Source organism: Peromyscus eremicus, chromosome X, assembly GCF_949786415.1.
Source record: "Peromyscus eremicus chromosome X, PerEre_H2_v1, whole genome shotgun sequence".
Taxonomy (NCBI): Eukaryota; Metazoa; Chordata; class Mammalia; order Rodentia; family Cricetidae; genus Peromyscus; species Peromyscus eremicus.
Window position 1 is genome coordinate 50,909,757 of NC_081439.1, and position 8,252 is coordinate 50,918,008.

An 8,252-nucleotide genomic window follows, 5' to 3' on the forward strand; every position below is an offset into this window, starting at 1 on the left:
TACTTTGAATGCTAACTTTAAAAACTAATTTTTACCTTTGTGTTCTCTCCCTCTCCCAACATGTTGGCTTCAGCAAAAAAAAAAAAAAAAAAAGGGGGGGGGGAAGAAGGGGAAGACCATCTCCCTAACAGAAAAAAAAGGGGGGAGAAGGAGAAGACCATCTCCCTAACAGACTTTCTGGCTGACTGGTTGAGGATGGGGCTACTGGTGGAGGAAACGCCTATGTCTCCAAACCAGTCAGCTGGGCTGACAAAACAATCTGGAAGGAGATGTGTCAACAACTTGGCATAGTAACAATGACAATGTGTACAGGACACCTCCAATTGACCATTCTATCCTTCCCAGTGCTCCACAGGCTGCTCAGGAACCCAATATCAACTGGAGCCCTCTTCCCAAATCTCTACCCTACAGTGCTCTTCTAAGGAACCTGCCCTATGATGTGACAGAAGACTCCATTAAGGAATTCTTAAGAGGATGAAATATCAACACTGTATGTTTACCACATGAAGCCAATAATCCAGACAGGTCTAAAACTACAGAATTTGAGGGCCTGGATTCTCTCTGCTCAGTGTTCTGAGGCTCAATGAAGAGTCTCTAGGTAACAGGAGAATTTTGGTGGACATTGCTGGCCAAGTACAGGATAAAGACAGGGATAATTGTTTTTTCCATCAAGACAACGCAGACACAGACTACAGGGACCATCCTGCCACAGACAACTTTGATGGCTACCGATCTAGAAGTGGTGATGATGTCTTTGGAGACATGTATTGAGATCTTCAGATTAGTATCAGAACGGGTATCAGGAAGGACATTGGAATGGCCCACACTGAGCAACTGATCGCTAAGGGGGCCAGATAGCTATGATGACCAAGGCAGCAGAGATTATGACTGAGGCTATGACTCCAGGATAGGCGGTGGCAGAAGAGCATTTGCTAGTGTGTACCATGAGGACTACAGAGGAGGTAGTGATCGCTGTGAAGACCAGTATGACAGATGCAACAATAGGTCATGAAGCTCCAGGGATGATTACTCTCGGGACAATTAGAGGCATGATGACAAAGCCCTCCCACTCCAAAGACCCAAACGGAATCTAAAGCTGCGGAGTATGCCTAGGGAAGACGATCCCTCCACTAGCACCTCCCAGTCCAGTCGAGCGGCTTCTGTCTTTGGAGGGGCAAAGCCTATTGACACAGCTGCTAGAGAACGAGAAGTAGAAGAGTGACTACAGAAGGAGCAGAAGTTGTAGCGCCAGCTGGATGTGAGCCAAAACTAGACTGCCGGCTCCAGAAGAGAAACCCAAGTTGGCGAAGAGAAGAAACTTGGGAAAGAGAACGGTCGAGGACAGGAAGTGAGTCATGGCAGACTTGGGCCCCAGCCACATCTGGCAGAAATACATGAAGGAGAGAGCGAGACGTCTCTAGAAAATGAAACACTCAGTAAGGAAGACTGTCACCCTCTAACCTCTAAACCTGATCCGACTCTAAAGGTAATACCAGTCCCTCCACCAAATGAGAATGTGTGGTTCGTCCTGCTTGGTCTCAGAGCTAGGCACAGAGCAGCAGTTCCCTACAAAAGGTGAAGAGAAAGTAGCTCCAGCTCAGCCCTCTCAGGGGAGACAATCAAGGAACAAATGAAAATAAAATGGATGAGGTGTCCCAAGAGGCCGAAGTGGGAAGTCCAGCTGTGGTCCTGGAGAAGGAGAGAACAAAGACCACTGGAAGGAGTTGGATAGGAAAGATGGCAAAAAAAGATCAACACTCCAGACCTGCACCTCAGCCAAAGAAATCTGAGGAGAATCCAGCCTCTAAGTTCAGTTCTGCAAGCAAGTATGCTGCTTTCCCACGGATGGTGAAGATAAGGATGAGGGAGGTGTCTGCAGTGAGCAGACCTCCTCATCCTGTGCTTTCTCTTAGTCTCTCCACCCTGGAACATTCAAGAACAAATCAAACCTCTATCGAGACAAGAGAAAATAAAACTCACGGTCTCCTGAAGACCTTTCTTAACTAAAAAAATTAATGAAATGAAATTCTTTTGGATGCTGCTACAGCCTGTTAAAACATTGAAGTAACTGGACAATCACCATTGTAGCCAGAGACATGTGGCTACTGCTTATGAATGGGGAAGTTGTGATGTGTTCTGATGATACCAAGCAGCTACCTGTGTGACTAGTGCCTGGGACTCCATTCAGCAGAAATGTAGTGACAGAGAGATTCACTCAGCCAAATCAGTTAGGAAGTAGAGACAGGTACAAGGACGAGTGAGATTTCTACCTTTTTAATTCTTATTCTATGGTGGCATCCATGAATTCCCAAACATTACCTGAATTAATTTCCCATCCTTGGAAAGGTAGATTTAGTCTCTCAAGTTCTTTTAATCTCCAGGAGGCTGCCAGACCTTCTACTGTAATTCTGACTTAACTGGGGTCAGACTAGGGGGAACTGTATTATTTTTTTACCCCCTCCCCCCGCAAAGGAGTAGTTGGAAGTGAATCTACAGGCCACTAACAAGTAGTACTGCCTGGTGACCAAAATAAATAGGAAACTCAGTCTCAATCATGATTTGAAAAGCTTTGGGAAGGTAATCAGTAACAGGATACCAGGTAGTAAGGGAAGTGGTGTGACCTCCAATAAACACATGAATGAGGAAGCACTTAGAAGTCGTGGGAAATTTCAGTCTTGTGTATCCTGATTTTGCCTCTTCTAAACATTGTCCTTCCTAAAGGTTGAGGTATATCCACATGTGGTGATATATTGTGTACCCTAATAAAATTTGCCTGAAGATCAGAGAACAGAACAAGCCACTAGATTAAACATAGGTACCAGGCAGTGGTGGAACACACCTTAAATCCTAGCACTCGGGAGCAGAGATCCGTCTGGATCTCTGTGAGTTCAAAGCCACCCTGGACTACATAAGATTGATTCAGTCTAAGAGAGAAACAGCCAGGCAGTGGTGGCACACACCTTTAATCCCAGCACTTGAGATCTCATGCCTTTGCTACCAGTATTTGAGAAGCACACACGCCTTTAATCCCAGCACTAGGAAGTGATATGGCTGAGCAGAGAAAGGAATATAAGGCATGAGGATACAGTAACTAGAAGCCTTTTCAGCTAGAAGCCCCCTTTTTTTTGGTCTGGAGCCCTTTTGGCTGAGGACTTCAGTCAGAGGATTCGTCGAGTTGGAGAGGTGAGAAGTAGCTGTGGTTTGTTCCTTTGTCTCTCTGATCTTCCAGCATTTAACCCAATATCTGACTCTGGGTTTTTTTATTATAAGACCATTTAGATTTTTGAGCAACATCCATGTTCTTTCAAATCCTTGTCACTCTGGTCATTTCATGTTCTTGATGATACTGTTAGCCTCCTAGAAGCAGTGTGTGTAAGTCACACACCTGCTCTCACAGGTATTTGATCTTAGCAACAAGAAGCTGAGGCCTGAGGAATCACCGCTTTTCTCCAGCAAACCGGCTCTGTGGTATCTTTGATTTCTGCCCCTATCTGCCTGCTCCTGCTGCTTCCACACCGCTCCCCCTGGTGATCAGAGTACTTCAAGTGATGGACTTGGGTGGTGAATAGGGGTGCATAAAAGGGGAGAGTTGAGTTGGAGGTATTCAGCCTGGATTGCGGTGTTAAGGTTTCTACAAGTTTCCTTCTCTGAAACCCCATTCCAGTGCTTGGTTTTCTAATATGACCTACAGTATGTGGGTTTCTGCTTAGAAGAGTTGGCTTCTTAACTTCCCTCAAGAATAAAGGATAATGCAAAGAACTATAGAACATGGTCCTGGTTTCTCTTGCAACACAGCAGCTTGACCTGTCTGCTTTGATGTGCACCTTTGTAGGGATCAGTTCCAAAGATGGCAAGCTTCCCTGCTGTGGGAAGTCAGCGTACCTGCAGACAAATGAGACCTTGGTGTTAATGTGAAAGGACCAGGCCTGCTGTGCAGGAGCGCTGGTGTAGTGTGCAGCAGCAGTGGGCACAGCAAGTCACTTATCCAGTGGACTTGATTGGCTGGTACCTAGGAAGTGGGCTTTTAGAGAGATGCTCACGGTTGAATGGAGTAAAAACAAACTGATTGTAGACAATGAAAAGGTAGTTCACCTTCTTTGTGTCTATGTCCCTCCCAGATAGTTGCAGCCAAAAGAAAGCTGTTGTGTCCCCATCTCCTACTCTGCTTCTCTGTTAAAATAAAAACGGGTAGACTTACGTCCAGCTCCTGAATACATGTAAAATTTCTTCTATGAAATTAGACAAAAATATTTTTCTATGAAAATGACTTGAGAGATGTCTTGAGAAGTAAAATCCCACCTTTTTTGTTTTGTTTTGTTTTTTTGTTTTTTTGCAGAGGAGGGTTTCGAGACAGAGTTTCTCTGTGTAGTTTTGGTGCCTGTCCTGGATTTCACTCTGTAGTCCAGGCTGACCTTGAACTCACAAAGATCCACCTGGCTCTGCCTCCCGAGTGCTGGGATTAAAGGCGTGCCCCACCACTGCCCAGCATATCCTATCCTTTTGGTCAATTTTCTTTTTCTCTCTCTCTCTCCAAATAAATCCACTCTTTAAACTAATACTAAAAAAAAAAAAAAAAAAGAAAGAAAGAAAAGAAAGAAAGAAAAGGAAAGAAAGAACAATATCTTTTGCTTTCTTTTTCTTTCGAAACAATACTGTCTTCCAGGAGGACAGTGCAGGGAAGAAGGGCATTGTACCCCTCCACCAAATGGTTTCCTAGGTCAAGGAAGGGAAAGGAAGCCAGGCACAATGGCTCGTATCTGTAGTCACAGCATGAAGGAGGCTAAGGTAGGAGGATTGCAATGAGTTTGAGATTAGCCTGGGTGACCTTGAGAGAGAGGCAGAGACAGAGAAGGAGACAGATAGAGACACACAGAGAGGAAATCATCCATTCCTCCATTCCTACTTCTTTCTTGGGTTGTCCTACAGACAGGAGGTACTTGCCAAAACCATTGAATGAGTGGTAAATGGGCAGACTGGATGAGATGGAGTCGCTTGTAGTAGAAGGACAACTATGTATAGAGGACTTCATAGTTCTATGGAAGGGACCTGAGGATGCAGTCCAGTGGAGTGCTTGCCTAATATTTTCAAGGTATTGGTTTCCATCTGCAGCACAATGAAACAGAAGTGCTTGAGCAGCGTATTTCCCTGGGGTGGATGTATGCAGGGATAGAGAGGAAGGAGGGAGGGACGAAAGGGGAATCATTGACGAACAGGTTAGACTCAATACTGGTAGGGTTGCCTAGGGAACACCTGTGAGACTGTGGGCAACAGACAGGCACAAAAATGCCTCTATCCTCTCTGCCAAGCATCAGGTTAAGTGAGAATACAGGAAACAAAGTCTGACTTAGACTTAGTGTCTGTGAAGTAAGAAATCAAGAAGAAAAACAGTAACTTAAGTTTGACAAACTGTGTATTCAGTCAGTTTCATGTCAAGAAATGTGGCTGATTATTTTTCACTGAAACAATCAGGTGAATCAACTTTACCAAGTGATCAGCTAAGTTTTAATATTATGAAGGTAAAACCATGTGTCTGGTCACCAAGTTTCCTGTTAATGATAATTGTATATGTGGTGAGTGTTAGTTATATAGTAACAACATTGACAAAATTATTTGTAGGGCTAGCTTCTTTTATTCTGGACAACACTTCTCTCTGTTCATAACATCAAAATAGTTGCTCAGGCTAGAAGAGAACTGAATTCCCCTTTTTCATTTCAGACTTCTGACAATGGACAAGGGAGGGGTTCATCTGTAACATGTCAGCTGCTAGCCTGGGTAGTCACCTCAGAGTTGCCCAACTAGACCAGTACTTCAATTTGTGATAAGAGCTCAGTACTATCACTTCTTAGCAGCATATCAAAACCCAATTCCAAGATGGCTGGCATGTTGTTTGGGTCACCTAGTTTCAAGGGAATTAGCTAGATTTATGTTTTCCTTCCCACTGTAGCTCTGCTCACCTCTCCCGTCTCACCCCAGCCCAGACCTTTCTAGACAAAGACTCGTGTTGAGCATTCATTCCTTAGTATATTTCTTTCTTTTATTGAATGGTTTTCATTCATTTCCCCTTGAGTCTTGATTTGGTAATAATATAAAGAGATGCCTGGTACAAACCAGCTAAAATTATTTATGAACTTCCTAACTGAAAATAGTAAGCACCCCCAAAGAAAAAATGCCAGCTGTATTATAACCTCAGTCTAATTAATCTTGGTTTCCTGCTTCAGAACCCATACCTGTGGCCATTACTAAATTGCTACAGATATTTAAATATTGCTACATGGTCACTAAAAATGGGTATTTGGTGGTGGAAAAAAATGGGACTTGAACGTCAAAAGGTGATTTTTTTTTTTTTTTTACTAGAACGGTGTCAGATCCCTTAATTAACTTCATCTCTTGGCCTGAGAACACAGCTCAGAGATACACACTCATCTCAAATATGCAAAGATATGGGTTTGACCCCCCCAGCACTAGAAAATGAAAACTCTTTGATCTCAGATATTCAATATATATTAAAATTTTAATTAAAATAGAAATATATCACTTTTCTCCTTCCCTTTTCTCCCTTCAACCATTCCCAAGTACTCTTCCTTCCAACCATTCCCATACCCACCCCACTCCCAGGTTGATAGATAGCCTCTTGTTCTTTGATTAATGTACTTACACATGTATATATGTATAAAATGCATAAATATAAAAATACAATCTGCTGCACCCATTTTTGTTGTTTGTGTGTATATGGTTTCAGGGCTGACCACTTTATGTTATATAACCACTGTCTTAGTTAGGATTTCTATTGCCATGAAGAGACATCATGACCACGGCAACTCTTATAAAGGAAAACATTTAATTGGGAGGGAGGCTCACTTACAGTTTCAGAGGTTCAGTCCATTATCATAAAAAGGGAACATAGTAATGTGCAGGCACACGTAGTGCTGGAGTAGTAACTGAGAGTCCTGTATTTTACAGGCAACAGGAAGTGGACTGAGACACTGGGTGGTATCCTGAGTATAGGAAACCTCAAAGCCCTTCCCCAACAATGACACACTTCCTCCAACAAGGCCATACCCACTCCAACAAAGCCATACCTCCTAATAGTGCCACTCCCTGTGAGATTATGGGGCCCAATTACATTCAAACTACCACAATCACTAAAGGGGATCATCCCTGGGAAAGGCAGTTACTAGCTACCTATAGTTTTCTGTCTACAGGTTGGACCACATGAACATTTCTCCTCTCCACATTAATATATCTTTTTGTATTGTCGTTGTTTAGTTAGGTTTTGTTTATGCAGCCATTTCTTTCTTTTTTTTTTTTTTTTTGGTTTTTCGAGACAGGGTTTCTCTGTGTAGCTTTGCGCCTTTCCTGGAACTCACTCTGTAGTCCAGGCTGGCCTTGAACTCACAGAGATCCGCCTGCCTCTGCCTCCCGAGTGCTGGGATTAAAGGCGTGCGCCACCAACGCCCGGCTATGCAGCCATTTCTAAGAGAAACTGTTTCACAGACAACTTCCTGATATTCTGGCTCTTACAACCTTTTACCACCACCCTTTCTGTGATGTTCCCTGAGCCATAGATGCAGAAGCTATGATATAGTTGTAACCATTGTAGCTGGATCCATTGACCTCTGTATTGTGTCCAGTTGTGGTTTTCAGTGATGGTCTCCATTTTCTGTAAAAAAGAAGACTCTTTGATGAGAGTAGGAACTACACTTACCCATGAGTATAAGGATAAGATTTATAAGTAGTTAGGAATTATGCTGGTCTAGCAAAGTGGTGGTAGTGGATTATCTTATATCCATGACCTCATTGGCCTATGGAAGTTGGCTAGGTTTCTAATACTAGGCATGATTCTCCACCACCCAGATATATGTATTTATACATTTTGCTCTGTACCTATTTTTATGAATGTGCTTTGTCTTCTCATCACTGTTACACCTACGTAGCTTTCATTAGTACATCTAAGTTTTTATGCTTACAAAATTATGCATTGTTTTATTTTGAACAGTAGCCTATAAAATGTTTCACATTTTTCCTGTTTGTCAGGCAAATTCTCTATTTTTTCCTCTTACATTTATTTTTAATTACATTACTTTCCCTCATCCCTTTCCTCCTTCTAGCCCTTCCCAAGTCCCCTCCCTCCAACTCTTTCCTTGTTCTACCAACTCTCAAATTGATAGTCCTTTCCCTCAATTATTACTCTGAGTGTGTGTGTGTGTGTGTGTGTGTGTGTGTGTGTGTGCACAAATATATAAATACAACCT

At 42.9% G+C, this 8,252-nt stretch overlaps 1 pseudogene; it reads left to right on the top strand.

The window, feature by feature from the left end:
* LOC131900033 (eukaryotic translation initiation factor 4B-like) overlaps nucleotides 1-3,229 on the top strand; it is a 36,947-nt pseudogene extending 33,718 nt beyond the window's left edge.
* Nucleotides 3,230-8,252: the final 5,023 nt, after the last annotated feature.